Raw genomic sequence first — 17,002 nt, forward strand, 5'->3', positions numbered from 1 at the left:
TTTTTCCGCAATCTTTAAAGTTTTGATTTTGATCAATTAAGAGGATATTTAATCATTTGCGTCCAAATAACACTACTTTTGAGAAATACACGATCAGCGGAAATGTCTGCTCACGCCCTGCACGATGAAGAAATAGAGATACAGACCTTCTACCCTGGTCCAACGAACCTCTCATCTCCCTATAGAGTAAACAACCATTTAATGGCGTCAATTAAGACAACATAACAGAATAACAAATAGAAACTCGCCTCCGAGAAGGACAAATATCCGATAGTTGGTTAATTTCATAATTCATCACCGCGTGGTGGTGTGTCTCTTATCGCTTCTAGTCAAATATTTCAACAACATGGTCAAGTATTGTATGCTAATTGATTTGATCATTAATTCATCGAGGTTATACATCTCCTTACTCAATAATATATCATAATTTACAAACAAATTCATGTCTACTTTCAAAACAACTGTCAATAAGTTATTATTTTAACCAGGGAAATAGATGTGTCGACAACAGCGGTAACTGTGTAATTCGATTGTATTCCTCATCCGATATTTTAAATATATACTAGTAATAAAAAAAGGGTAAAAATTATCAAATCTTGAAGATTAAATCCCAGAAATAAGTGACCATATATATAAGTTGTTTCCTAATGTTCATGCTCAGTGTGCAGTGTACCCATGAGAAACGGGCGATAAGTGTTCGTTATTTGATACCTGTATCTGTCCTTCCCCACCCTGCCCAACTTATTACTACCTTCTTCGAGATCAATTGCTATGTTTGTTTTTTTCGCCATATTTTGTAATGTTGATCCATGTCTAGTGACAGCTGATTATATAGAAATATGACAAACAATATTACGTCACAACTCCACCTTGTACCCGCCTTATACCAGACATACATTACCCTGTTACCTAGGGAACGTACACATTGGGGGAGAATTCTGTCAAGATCCCCCGCCTTGAGTCGCTAACTATTTCTCAAGCGTTTCAACTGGCGTAACTGAAACTTCCTCTTGAAATATTTGCATGAAATAGATTGAGGTTGACATATTCTACTAAGTGTTTTTTGCCTGACTCGCCATAAAAGATTTGAGATTTTGTTTTGAGAAGACAAGGTTAAAGAAAGCAAACAGGCGTGATGTCGACATTTTGTCACTGCTTAGTAAAATGGCTGTACAAGATAAGGGATATCGAGGTGTTCACGTTTTGAACACAAAACACACGTTTAGAAACTCGATGATAATTTCTTGCCTAAATTATGGCAGGTTGTCCAAAATCCTATCCTTACGTTCTCGCAGCTTACATGTATAAACAAAGATTTGTTCCAGCACATTGTTTCACTTGCATTCCTTACATTTGCTTTATTAATCTTGACATATATATATATTTCACTGGAATTTTAGATCTAATTTACTCAATAAATAATCTCAAAATGAATTTTAGAAATATTTAAAAGTATTATATATTAATCCCTCAATTTAGAAGTCATTTTACGAATGAATGAATTTTAAGCGGGAGAATTATTTTTAAGCCTAATAGTTTAAATATTTATGTCTCCATTTACCAACTTTTTCGCCCCTTTTCATAATGCATATTTGTCATAATAAAATACAACAATATTTCTATATATTTTATTGCATCTAAATATATAGTGTTATTACATAAACAATTTGTTTGTAATACTAAATTGATTTGTGATTTTATTTTTACTCTATTGGACATGTTTAAAGTTTGTATTTGCTATGTAAATAGCATTGGGTTTGGATTTTAGCTGATTTTAAAGTATGTTTATTTGAAATAGTATATCCTAATAAAATAACATATTATAGCCCTTGCGGGTAGCTGGCAAGGACTTTAAGAGGTCTTCTCCAAAGGTAAAAAAACACTTGTCGTGTCCTCGCTATTAATATAACTCATATATTCAATTAATCTTTTGATATGTTTAGAAATAACTGCCTTTTTATTGAGTATGAATAGAAATGCACGGTTTTCAGTTCCTATACAAAGCATCTCAATAACACTATACAAACAGTAAAATAGTATTCTTAGCTTCGTTTTAAAAGAAGCTCTTAAAACGTCACAGTTAATATTTTTGACAGCTCTGCGATTAACAAAAAGTTGCGTCGAGGATATATTGGTGTGAAATTGAATGAAATCTCGCCAACATTGAAATCGTTTTACTGAAGTGAATGAGAGTTATTGTCATTGTAAGATTGCTTAGAGAAAAATAACGAATACGGTTCACGGTGAAAGAATCTTTGCTCTGTTTCAGTGAAAGGGGATCGCTATTAAAAATAGTGAACGTCGCTCAAAGCAAGGCGAGGCTGCGTTAGCGGTGAAAAGTGAGAACCAGAAAAGTCAATTGAATTGAGTCTACACAATAACAAAGTTGTGTCTTAGAAAAAAATCTACAAATACAACGGGACACTTTTAGACGAAACGATGTGAATTTTAAAATATGTATCACATGGTGTCCATTATATAGTATTCTATCTCATTTATTCATTTTAGCGAAGCGTAATAATTAATGTATAAGCTTGAGTAATATAAATAAAAGGGGAATTTATGAATTATAATGAGGTTTTAATAATCGACAGCTAAATGAACAGATTTATTTTACGTCGCGTCACCATTTCCTACGATAAAAAGTGGCTATGTTCCTCTGTAAACAACGAAATAAACCGATATATCGGCGATATATTTTTAATGATGGCGACGGAATAAACATCAACTCAGTGTAGGTCATTCTGGTCCTTTCTAGCAAGGCTTAGCTGTCATGTAGGAAGTGGTGGATTTATCGTGATATAGATTGGACTCCCATCACCACCATCGAATATCATTTGTTTACAACGAATGTACTGCCATTGTCGCTGCCATTTAGTTTATTTATTTTGAAAGATTTTTTTATCAACAATAAAATTTATACCTCATTCTCCTGGAATGTAGAACAGTCATCCGGGCTGTGATTAAAATATCGGGCAAACATGGATAAAAACTCGAAGATGACAATTAAAAATTTCAGATCCCGTGATAACATTTTCATTATCTTATCTTTCTATTTGTTAGCTATTATTATTATCATTATACTAGAAGAGTATCCAATTAACTATTTCTTCGTGTGATGATATGACCAAGATTAATACAATATAACGGTACAGGTAGACAAAGTGGGGTGGGTTTGACACACGGAATTCTTGTATTATAACATGTTTTACACTTACCTGAATTATTGACAAAAAATGAAGACGGTGAGATGTATTTCAACGTAAATCCTGTTCCTTTGTTGATTGTTTTCACACTAAAAACTTCGTCAATATGTTAAAAGAGTTCTACTAGATTTACTGATAATACGACTCAAGAACACCGATTACCTTGTACACAGTTCACGGCGATCTGATCAAAATTCACTGTCTTGATCGCCTTAACGTTCAATACGCAAAATATAATATAAAGTTACTTTAAAGATTATTGAAACGGAGTGAAACTTCGGCTTAGCACCGTAAAATCAGCTTAGATGCTATAAATGCTAGTTGGCTACTAGATTTCATACCGTATCTCCCCAACGTGTTACGCAGATAAATAAAACTAGTCCCCGCCTACAGCCCCGCCTCAACCAATCACAAAATATTATTCACTATTCCCCGATAGAAAATATTCTTGCGCACGACTAGTTGTCAAAATTTAGAAACGCCTCGATGTTGAACTTTGACCCGTACAAATTTGACTTAGTTTTAGTACATATTGAATGATAATATGATGGGTTTCTACCAAACAAAGCATGTTCCCTATTTCTCTAATCTTTTATTCGATTTTAATTCGTTATTAAGAAGGCGAGTTGGGAGGGTATTCGTGCTATCGAAGTTAACATGGGTATTTCACTAACCAAACAGAAAATAAACTGTTTAACGCATTAAGTTAAATAAGATCAGACCTTCTTAGCATGGATAAGACTTAATATTAAGAGCATACTTTAGAAAACTACTTTCACACACACACAATCTTGCTATAAAACCTGGCATTTTCAAACAGAGCGCATTTCATTTTTAACGTTCATAACAAAAGTGACTATATTTTAAAGACAGAAAGTCAGATTCGAATTTTACAGGAAGGTTCCAGTGTTTTAGAAACTACAATGACACCGTCTACAGGCTAGGATCATGTTGTCATGGAAACTAGGAACGTGATATTCGTTTATTACATTTTAACGAAGACCTGATATTAAAACATAAAATGATAATCGTGAGTGTTGGATTTAGAAAATTTGATTTAAAAAAGTAATTTTGACATGTGTGCTAAGGTTGTTCGTGTTGTTCATATGGGGAAATTTCAGAAAAATGTGATAATGTGAATGTTGTTTTGTTGATAAATGTGTCTTGCAGTCTGTAAAAAAAATGTTTAGGTGATTGGGGACATTGTTGATGAAGTGTGACAGCTTTATAGATCAGCCGATCGTCCATTTTGGTAAATAAATACAAAATACTATGTTGTTTCCTTGGAGAATAGCCCACCTAGGTTAATGAGAAATAAAATTGTGAGGAATGGTTTAAAAAAGAAATCAGATTTGTCTTTTAATTAATTCGATTTGTAGTCCACAGAGGGCAAATCAGATTAATGAAAACGTGGTGTAAAATATGGCGTATTACAGTTATTTGAATTGTTGTTTTTTCTGATGCTTTTATTTAATTTATTGGGATGTGTGGAAGTGTTTCAAGAGTCAAGTAGTGTCTTGGTTTCTGCACGAGTCGTGATAAATCCGTTATCAATATTTTACAACGACCTTCAATTTAGAAACCGTTACTCTGAAGAAGTTAGCTTAACCTTCAAAATGTTGTTTTCATTAGTTCAATGTTCATTCAACTCTTCAAAATCTATTCGGGCTTTGTGATTTAATAGACTCGATATTTTTCACGAAGCGTCGCCAAGAAAATTTTCGAAGCAAGCAAATGGAAGATTAAGCGATAGATTGTCAAGCATGGCGGAAATAATTGTCATTAGCAGACGACAGGCGACAGATAGGGCATGCTGGGAAAAGGAACAATAAGCGGTAATAGCCTGAAGGAAATGTTTGATGTTTATTCATACGATGTTTATAACTTTATAATATACTCTTAATACAACATCACACCATAAGAATATTTCACAAGTGGCCATTAATCAATGATAATTTATATTTAAAAAATAAAATCCCCATATGAAGATGTTTAGATTGGACTAATTTAGATCTTTGCTGCATCGATTTTTTAATAAGAAGGAATTTCTATCTTAATTCAAAACATAGTGTCCGTGGAAACAAAATATCTTGTTAATAATTTTTTTTTTCTGGAAATGTGCCCTTTTTATAAATCCTGTTAACAATTTATCATAATTTATAAACCAACAAAGGTTAATATATTGAGAGAAATTATTAAGTAATAAAAAAAGCAACTTCAAATTAATTTTCTTTGTGATAATTTGAGAGAATATGAATGAAGTGAAACGTTCGCTTGGTTGATTTTGTATGAGAAGTAATCTATAGTGGGATACAGGCCGTGGAAATATTATATTTAATATTAAATAATTAACATTTTTATCAACCTTAGTAGTTCATGCATATCTAGTCTGATCTTCTTCTATAAAGGTATTTAGTTGGGGTGTGATTTTATGTGATTTCATCGTTGGTGGTATTTTAAATGCATTAAAATGACACGTTTTCATTTTTTTTTTTTTTAAGGTAATTTATGCATGATAAGATTGACAAGTGTAAACTGCATGCATGGTAAAAACAATCAAATCCGGATTATTTATTTATTTGGGGTTTTTTTTTAAACTTTCTAGGCTTCATGGAATTACAATACGCAGACGTTACCATACTTAATTTGGAAATCATCAGAATTTCCTTTCCTCAACCAAACATTGATCAAAGTAAAATAATGCACGTACATGAACAATTGATTATTTTCCAGTAGATTACATGAGCAGTGTAATTAATATTCTCACAACAACACCATATTTTTAATGTAAAAAGCAAAACGGGTGTTTTTGTGGAAATCTCACCAACACCACGAAAAAAACAATAGTTCAGCGATTGGTATCGAAAAAAATAAGTTTACAGATATAAATTGATTGAGTATAAGATTAGAAGACAAAATAACACTTTTCAGCACATTTTGTTTTTATGGTTTATTTTATTCAAGTAATATGTTTATAAATGGGGCATGCTCTTTGTATAAAGAAAACTGCTTTCAACGTAATATTAACCCCATTTACCCTTGTTATTGACACAAGTTATTTAATATTAATGTATTAGACATTGACTCTCTGGTTTGATGTTGCGTTTAGTAAAATATAAACCTGAAAATGTAAATAAAACGTATTTACTATTGTCAAAATATTAAAACGCTGCTACTTCTCTTGTTATTTTCCTTTTTATTTACTATTTACATAAAACAATATTACTTTATAATAATGCCAACATTTACCATTCCAGTATCTTTCTAAAAATGTATTGTAGGCCTATAGAAATGATGGGTATTAATCTCAAACAAAGTATTCGAAATCTTAGGTTTAGGATTCTGTTTTCAATGTAGGCCAATGAATAGGCCTGACTGGAATTAAAATAAAGCCCACTAAAGATCAGCAAAAGTAGATAAAGGACATTATTACACCTTCACCCTAAAAAAAATTGAAAAATGATTGCATAATAAATAGGATGATTTTCATATAATGTATTCTAAATATCAGCGGTATTTAATAATTTACTGTTTTTTTAAATGTGATTCTAGACGGGAAGGTTATTCGTCTAATATATATACACACATATTTTATCAAAAGTAGACTTCTGCGTGAATAAAAACCGTTTACTCGACATTTAAACACCTGTAACTTATTATAATTGATATAGATAATTAACCGTTAAATAATAAGATGAGACTTAATTAACTGTTTCATCTTCAACTCATTAACTTGTGAGTGGTGTTTTTTCAGCAATGGTCAGCCACTCAAAACTAATTTTAAAACTGATCCGTTCTTTATAAGTTAAATGTTTGCGTATATTTTACAATATAGAAGATAAAGTGTTTAATTGCGATAAGTGTTCTATTTTAACACCTTTAATAATACTGTAATATTAGAATGCAGAACAACTTGGAAAGGGTAATTGTGGCAAAAAACCAACAAACATAATAAAATGTGCAATTCTCGAATAAATTACAAATTCGTGTAATCGTATGAAATAAATATTGAACAGTTTCATCTCGCTTAATTATTTCGTATTCCATTTTTTAGAAATTGTAATTGATATCCGTTGTTTGCTTTTCATATATATTATAATTTATCACTGTAGACATTGATTCGATAATGGAATAGCCTAGACCCTTATATTGTCTTTTATTTTCCACACGTATTATTTTCAATAAAGTAAAAATTACGTTCATTTCTTTAAAAAATGGATTGGCTAAAAATAATCATACATAGAGTGTATATGCTACTCATAGAAAAATGAATCAGGTGATGTTCATTTTTTTCATATGATTCTTTGAGTTTTTTTATTTGCATTTGTTAACATTTATAACAGATTGAAAGAATTTGTCTATATATTTTTTACGTTTTTACATTGAATGCCTGTAAGATCAATACTGTTTCCCTGCATACTGTTGTCGGATTACCATAATAACTTTTCTCTTATACAATGATTAAATTAGCTACTAAATTAAAATTATTCGGGTAAAACTTGTTCAGACCACTGGTGTTTTAATATTAACGTAAATGTTGTCCCGACATGATGTAACAAGAAAGCTCTTTTGTTATAATTTTTTATATTTCTTGATTACGAAAGCTTAGTTCATTTGATTAAAGATTAGCAGAACACATTGTCTATAAATAGAACCTTGAGGAGGGTGGGAAGCGGAAGGTTAGGGATGGGGATGGGCTGGAAGTTTAGACGAGAACATTTTATACTTTCCGCATTTAAAGAACTATCGATACGCTCATCCTTTTATTATAATTATTCTTATATATTTTATATTTAATATCAAAAAAAAGATGTGACAAGGAAAACGCCCCTCAAAAGATAAGCTTTGTGTATATTTATTACCAATATTCGATATAATATGGTTGTTAGTATCTAGTAAGAGGAAATATTATAAGCTTATATTTTAATCATCCTGTATATTTATTTGTTTAACACCATGTCGATTTATCGGTATATTTGAATCTTTATTATCGATTGTTTAAAGATGGCGAGAGACAGTGGAAAAATCAATTAAATTCTCTTGTTCTAATTTCCTTCTTGTTCTCTGTGTCAATAAACACAATAACTTAGTTTCTACAGGCCACTATTTCTCTCTTCTATTCAACAAGCATTTACTGTCTTTAATATTATCAGTGGTAAAAATCATTTTTTATATCATTGTAAAAAATGAAGAAGTAGCACACTACAGGGCCCATTACAGCATCTGTCCCCTTGTCGATTTCTAACCGATATCAAGAGGTGTTTCTTATCAAATTTCTCTCAGTAATAACTAATATTGACTTATACATATCAATGTATCTAAGATTTTTTGTTTGAAAAATAAACTATATTATAATGACACGTTTTAAGTCGTCTTTATGGTCATGGACTCGATATTTTAAAAATGTCAAACTTTCACAAAAAGTTCCGATTAGCGAAAGAAACAATTAACGGTACTATATTTTTTCGGAGTCTGTCAATAAACACTACTTTATAGTTGTTGTTTTTTTTATTGGGGTTTTTTTTTTCGTTTTGTTTATTCCATCCAAGAGCTTCTACGTAATTTCTTTAAGTTTGTTCACGGTAAGTTACACAGGAATATGTTACAGTTCTCGTATTAAGATGGTTATTTAATATACCCACACCTGTACGTTAATCAATCAACCACTAATAATTAATAATACTATTCTAATGAAACAATTTCATAATAATTAATCCCCTTCTCTGATCGGGATTAAGTCCTATGTAATAGAATACGAAAAGAACGTTTTGCCCTTGTACAAATGACATGTTCTGACAAATGTCTTTACTGCTTAATAGAACACTCTCTTTTCAATATAAGACATGTTATATAGCAATTTGATCAGAAGCTAAACAGGGTGACAAATCCTGCACGTATTATCATATTTAAGCCACTGGTGAGGACAAAGATCTGCTGACAAAATTCCCGACTTATTTTTCAATTCTTAATGTAGGGATTACATACTGCGTATATTATATGAGTAGGTATATACCCCATCAACCACTAATTTATAATACATTCGCTATATAATCTTCTCTTAATCCAACCCTCAAACAGATAGTCTTTTCTTAAGTGTTCTCTTATTAAAAATAAATTGCTTTTACGATGTTTTTTTATATTTGTAAACAGTCTTTTAGTCTGTAATTTTAAGTAAAATGTCTTAATTTCTTCTCATCAATGAAAACCGATCACAAAGAGACATTCTATTGGTGTATTATGCATCTTCAGCTTACGGTGATTAAAACCATTTAAATCTCTGGTAATATTTATCTTTCTAAACATCAGACTTTTAATAATGATAGAAATAACCTATTATGGTATTCGGAAATAGTTTGACCCAGTAAATATTTACTGGCGTTTATCGTTTGTTGAAAGAATTGTAGTTAGGGTCGACAGCTTAACATCGCGGGTTTCCTCTGTGATATTCGGCTTCCCCACATAGCTAAAGACACCTGCACCCAAGTGAAATAATGATATACTATAATACTGTATATGTGGATTATAAAAAGACCTAGTTTGTGTTGGGTCGACGACCCCCCCCCCCCCTCTCTCTCTCTCTCTCTCTCTCTCTCCAAACATCGCAGAGTAATAACATCCAAATTAGACGAGACAACAAGTAGTCTACAAAAGTATATAGACAGTGTTGATCAATATAGACCAAGATTTTCATCAACATTCTAAGAATTAAGTTTTTCATGAATCCAAGAATGATCTACCTTCTCAAACAGACAATATTTTGTACTGTATCTTATTTATTCTTTTGTCTTCTTTCTAAGGTTGATTTAAGTGTATATCCCGATAAGTACTAGATCATACATATGTATAATATTTTACTTATTATTTAATATAACAGGATTTGAAATATGATTTGGGTTTTATTTCCATGAATTGAGATTATCACGAAATCCCCATCTGCATATATATTAGACCAGATTTATATTTATATATTAAAACTAAGAAAACAATATGAATCTTCTAATATCTGGAATCATTCTGCCTTAAATCAATATTTAATCATTCTATTTACTAAATATAATTAGATTGGGGGATTTTTAGTGTCTCCACCCACTGACGTTAATTTTAGAATTTTAAAACTGTTTTCACGGATTTTAAAAGTAAATTAATATGACAGCCTTTTATAATTTTCACGTTTTTATACGTAATAATGATATATACAAATATAAATCAGTATAAATTTATCGGCGGTGATTAGGTTGCTATTTCTAAAAACATCTATCCATGACGATTCAACGAACCAAATTAACAGCTTTTAATAAACACAAATGCTCAATGAGTTACGGACTCGTATCGTGCACGAATCAAGATGCTGTAACATCACAAACAGCAAAAGATTGTCATTTCCATGACAATATTGCGCATTGCTCTACGGAAGTCTAATTTTCAATAACGCCACAGTCTGTTCCCGTCCGTAATTATTTTATATTAGAATTTGTCACGTGGAGGAAGATAAATATTTCAGCGTCTGAAATTCATCTCCTTCCCCACCCCACCCTTTCAAGTAATGTGTGGTGTGATAGGCCTATTCTCTCTGGAACACCCCTATACCACTAATTATCACTCCAGGAGTCCCGGCAGCTGCCATGTAATTTTCGTTGTACTTTCTTATATTATATACTGGATTTTTAATTTTAGATTTTAAAAATCCTTTGATGAAAAAGGGAAATTTAAAAAATATAGTATATTTTAAGGACCAAAATATATGTAATATTTTGTTTGACGAGATTTGAAATAAGCATTCCCCGTTAACCATTATAAAAGCCTATTCATGCCGTCTAATAACTAGGTTTTTAATAATCTCGCACTTGCTGAATTTTCCTCTCACGTGACAAAAGAGCTCCTGTAAAGCTATTCATTTCCGGTTGCATCCATTAAAATTCGTACTTTGTGCTGAATTTTGTTTAATTCGTTCAAGTGACACCCACTTTACAAATCGCATTTTCAATGACTATTATAGTTTCCATGGTTACAGATTGCATTTTCTCGCCTGGTTGTATAGACTGGCATTAACGTATATTCAGAATATCTAGAATATAATTCCAGTATGTGGCTTATGTAAGATAAACATGTAATCATACATATAAACAATTTATATGAAATGTTTATCTAATGTATGTCAACAATACATCGCATGGAAGTTAAAATGTATTGAATTTCTGGTAAAATGACACTCCGGGTTCGTCACTAATGACGATTACGTAAATTTATGTTCATATTTTGAACAGTAAGTAATCAGTCGTGCCGTAATTCAAATGAATGTGCTGTTATTCCATACAGATATCTCCCATTTATCTTATACCAATATGCTTTGGATAAAAAAAAACGACAAGCTGTAATTGCAATGGTAGATCTGATAAGAAACATATAGAGTTAATAAAATTTGAAGATTGTTTTGTCTCTACCATATCTTTGACACAAGTCTAAAAGTCATTGTGAAATATTCTTCATATTATGATAGGTTTATAAGCAACGTACCCGACAATTCTTGGTTAGACAGATTTTGTCGCACAAGACGACACAACAAAAATGATTAGGCCATGTCACAAAATATCCTGATTTCTTCCACACAGCCATGGGACAAATAATTTTTTTAATTCAGATTGGATGCTTTATTGAGGTGTCCTGAACGGCATACATTATTCAATATCTTAGACATTGTAAATGGGGAAACTTCATATTGTACAACTTCACAGAAAACGCATATTAATAAAGTCGTGACACGTAGATCGCCAATATATCTGTTGGAATGCAGTGTCAATTACCAATATCAATAATGACAGCATGAAACGATTTCGTCTATATAATCAAACTATCAGGTGGTTTCCTAATGGAATGATTCAAACCTCGACAGATCCCGCGAGATAACATGAGATGATTAGTGTTTAAAGTAGATGAATTATTCAGAAGGTACTTGACTACTTATTGTCACCAACTTCCTAAGTTGAAGAGTCGGCTCTTTATTTATAAAAGAAAGACAGACAGTTAAAACCATTGCTAGATATTTGACCAAACAAAATAAAATGTACTGTCAACACATTATACTCCCCATACATTATAATTCCGGGAAAGATTAATTACTTCAAAATTCCCCGCTGTCATTTTGCATATAATTATTTAAAGATAAAGTAGTAATATATCAACTTGTAAAATTATCAATGAGTTGATAAAATATAATGCGACGTTCAAAAAATAGCGTAATTTTGAAAATTTCGCGATTCGAGAGTTCAAAAATTCTAGCTGAAAAATTGAAAGTAATTCTAAAGGAGACCATTGCAAACACAACTTATTGGTCAATTTAAAGTTACAATTTCAAATTTTCTAAGAAAGTCAAAACATAATTATTTCTATGTCTTTTGCTTAATAGGTTGTCAACTCACTATCATTGGTTACCTTTCTCACACTTAAAAATCTTCACACCGGAAATAATAACACAATTACCTCCCAATTACCTCCCTTGTTTTCCTATTCCCCACCATGGAATAGCCATCTTCAAACGTTTGAATTTGAAGTTGAAAATGATATTTTTGACAATTTCTCAACTGGCAATAGTGAATTATAGGATTAATAGGATTATTCTTTAACAAGATAGGACTGTTTATAGATACCATCTATTTTAGGGCTTTATTTTAATACATTTTAAAAATATTACTTAAAAATATGAAATTAATGTTGTTATCTTACCTTGAAAAGATGGGCTTCTGGTGTATCTAATATTTAAAACAAAATGATGAAAATTTAAACATTGGCACACGAATCGCGTGCCAGAATGCTTTCAAGTGCCGTTTGTAATGAACCGACTCGATGAAAATACTACAGGCGTAGACTGGAATAACTAGCCGCCAAAGACTGACATACAATTTGGAAGCTTCGCGTATTTCGAAGAACATAACTGATTAGAAATTAAAGTAAAAACAGAAATGATTGAATGTAAATCATTTTATATACATTCATATTACATTATCATATTGAGATTTAGGTTTTTTTAACGCTCGAATCGGTGATGGAAAAGTTGCATTCGGAATGGTTAAAGAATATGCGATTTTGCTTGTTAACGGAAGAAATAGGAATTCATTTTTTCGAAACATATGTTAAATTGTGTCATGTCTTTAGTATTTATCACTGTGCCCTCGGTACAACAGTAAAGTGGAAAATTAGCATTAGTTATATAAACAACAAAATGAACCAGCTTTTCATGGGATTATTTCTGAAATCAATTTCAAACCCGACAAAATACTTACATGTTAGACGCATTTCATCACCCCAAAAAAAATATACATTTTTTTGCTTGCAAAAAGCTGGACGGGTCTACTGCATTATACAGATTCATATATTCCAGATATACCCGGACACACGAACGTTTTTAATACACGTTGGGCACATTTCAACTGAATTATACATAGCGCCACCCAGGCCAGTAAGTAATTAAAAATGAAAAATTACTTACATATGATGAAAAAGGGGTGAACATCAGACAATAATCTCGATATTAGTATGTCACCTAGGTATATAGAATGATAACTAGGATATATGATTTTAAAACCAAGAGCTATATATTCTGTCCTCGTGACGTGACGTTAGTGTCGTTGAGGCCCGGCATCTACTACAAGCAAATAAACAAATGAGATAGTCTAGCAGTAAAACTAGACGAAAGCTCTGATATACTATACGGGTAATATTAATAGGTTCACTGATGATTTCTTTACTAAACCCGCCACATGATAATGTTTGATCGCCTAACACCCATTATCGCATTGTTTCCTCACGTGCGCTTGCGATATTCCGCGCTCAACACGCTCAGATCGCCATTGTCAACAAAAATGACGGTAACTCTGTACCGGCGAGGCGACATTCATTGCCCACAGCTCCCCTTTAATGTCCACATACAGGACAAATATACACATTGTGTTATGCCATTCTTAACATACGTGTGAAAAATGGCTAAATAGCATTAAATAGCATTGTCAATATTAACACGAAGCTCGGCTGTAGAAGCTCTTGACAAATTTCTCGTCATCAGACGGCTCGGATGACTACAGGACCAAAAGGTTTTATGCTATCACTGATTTCATGCTTATCTATATGTATATTTATAACAGACGAGCGTCATTTAAAACCCTTGTTTCTAAAATACCGCACATATTCGAGGCGTCAATATTCATTTATAATACAGACAAATTTAGCAAATAAATTAATATAGACATAAATTTTATTCTGTGTACAAGAATATACACCGTGATATGGAATTGTTTTTCACTGATGTCTTCTACCAAAGCTTCAAGGGATGAACTCTTATCCCGCTGTCATCAGTGTCTGGCAGCTCATTATCACAGCCTATGTTTTCTGGATTCGGGTCCCATCAAACGTATTTTACAGCTTTATTTCGGAAGAAGTTTGTATTGCCTTTTGGATTATTTGTACACGACAGAATTTGTACAGCTCAAAAATTCCCTTGTACGTTTCTTACAAAAGACTCCCACCCTCCATTCCCGGTTTAACAATTTAGGATATTTCAAGAAATTTAAGACACATTTTAGTTTTCCCCGTCATAATGACCTTCTGGGCTGAAACTGTACATTATTTGTTGTACCTATATAATATATTATATTAATCTAGTAAAACAAGGTGTAAGAAATATGTGAAGGATATATTAGTGCAACCATATCTTGAGATGAGTAAACAGACGAGTCAAATTGAAGAGGTCTCTAACATAATGGTGGGAAAAGGCGGGAAACGAAGTTAAACGTGAGGTTGAATATATTAACTGGTCTATCAGATGATTGAGAAAAGACACTTCTTGCCGCTGACAGGCCATGTCATATATCTCACAATTATTTCCTCACACATATAAAACTTGAATATTGGGCAAGACTCGATTAAAGCCAGAGCACGCGCCGGACAATAGCACGGACGTCGACAATTTCTGTTTGGCCGCCATTCTTTCCTTATCTTAGGTTAACACACCAAAGCAAGAGGGTCGTGTGCTCGTTAATATTACCGGTAATGGAGATGCTATCGTCAGTAAGATATTATATTGGCGACAATTTATAGGCAAACGGACTATCTTTTTGCGGCAGTCATTATTTTCATTCACTGAGATCGCGAGATGATCCGAAACGACCCAATATCGCCATTTTAACCTCGGGATACCCAATACCAATTCCCTTCAGCTCGTGCACGCGCCTTGTGCTCTGCAACTCTAATTAGTTGTATGAAGATTAGAGAGATTTATCGCATGACGGCAATCAGTGCTTCTCGTTTATTCCCATAGATCGTCTGCCATGAAATTCTCTCGTGCCGGCCAATCCACTGTACTGTAAAATACGGCATATTAGAATCATGACAAATTCTCTGATGTCATGCAATCTGGTAATAAAGTGTCGAGCTGTATTTTATTTTCACAAGAATATAATAACACCAATTCATGGTGTGTAAACATTCGATTGAAAAAATGTTCTTCAGTTTATATCTATAAATACAGTTGTGAATTCCCTTTTGGACCATAATGCTGAGCGTACTATCCTCCCGGACAATGATAATGACACTGAACTTGCAAATTTATTCTCTGATTTCTTTCAAATAAAAATACAGAAAATACGAACTGAACTTGATGATTTAAATAAAACTATTGACTTTAACGCTCATGATTTTGATAAGTTAGAAAATTCTGTTTATTTAGAAAATTTTAACTTGGTTAGTGAATCTTTTGTTTTAAAGCTAATTAAATCGTCTGCTCCTAAATCTTGTTCATTAGATCCTGTTCCGACTTCTGTTCTTAAGGACTGTCTAGACGAAGTTATTCCAGTTTTTACCAATATTATTAATTCTTGTATATCATCCGCTACTATTCCCAACGTTTTCAAACGAGCTTATGTTACCCCTTTAATTAAAAAGTCTACACTGGATCCTAATGTTTTTAAAAATTACAGGCCAGTCTCTAACTTAAGTTTTATTTCTAAAATATTGGAGAAATGTATTGCTTCTCAGATTAAGGCCCATCTAGATGATAACTGTTTGTATGAACCATTTCAAAGTGCTTATAAACAATTTCACAGTACCGAAACAGCTTTAACCCGGGTTTCAAATGATATTTTAATGGAAATTGATAATAGAAAATGTACATTTTTAATTTTATTAGATTTATCTGCTGCTTTCGACACGGTGGACCCTTCCATTCTTCTACGTAGACTTCAATTTAAATTCGGTATTTGTGGCTCTGCATTAAATCTTTTAGAGAGCTATCTTGTGGGTAGAAACCATTGTATTTTAGTTAATTGCAAATCGTCGTCTGAATCTGTTTTGTCATCTGGGGTTCCCTAAGGTTCTGTTCTTGGTCCGATTTTATTTACCCTTACCCTCTATACGTCACCATTAGGAGATATTGTCAGAAAATATGGCCTCAGCTTTCATTTGTATGCCGATGATACTCAATTATATATTTCATTTACACCTAATTGTTATTAGGCTCAAGGCATCAATTAAATAAATCTGCACAAGATAACCCCCTGTTGTAATTGGTAATTGTGATATATTTTCATCTTATTCTGCTCGTAATATTGGCGCTATCTTTGATAGTTTTATGCTTATGGGAGCTCAAGTAAAAAATATTTGTAAATTGTGCTATTTTAATATTAGAAATATAGGTAAAATACGTAAATGTGTAACTGTAGAGGCCACTAAGTCACTTGTTAATTCTCTGGTCACTTCTCGATTAGATAACTTTAATTCACTTTTAGTTGGTTTACCTTTAAAGCTTATAG

At 32.2% G+C, this 17,002-nt stretch overlaps 1 protein-coding gene across 3 annotated transcripts in view; it reads right to left on the reverse strand.

The window, feature by feature from the left end:
* LOC126820672 (homeobox protein OTX2) overlaps positions 1-17,002 on the reverse strand; it is a 47,693-nt gene that overhangs the window by 16,743 nt on the left and 13,948 nt on the right. The window contains exon 1 of one of the 3 annotated variants that reach the window (XM_050548806.2): positions 3,219-3,530. The exons of the other annotated variants lie outside the window; for them this stretch is intronic. The gene's annotated coding sequence lies outside the window, so the exon portion shown is untranslated. Of the gene's footprint in view, positions 1-3,218; positions 3,531-17,002 lie in introns of those variants that run through there. 3 annotated transcript variants of the gene reach the window in all.

The sequence above is a fragment of the Patella vulgata genome, chromosome 5, assembly GCF_932274485.2.
Source record: "Patella vulgata chromosome 5, xgPatVulg1.2, whole genome shotgun sequence".
Classification (NCBI taxonomy): Eukaryota; Metazoa; Mollusca; class Gastropoda; family Patellidae; genus Patella; species Patella vulgata.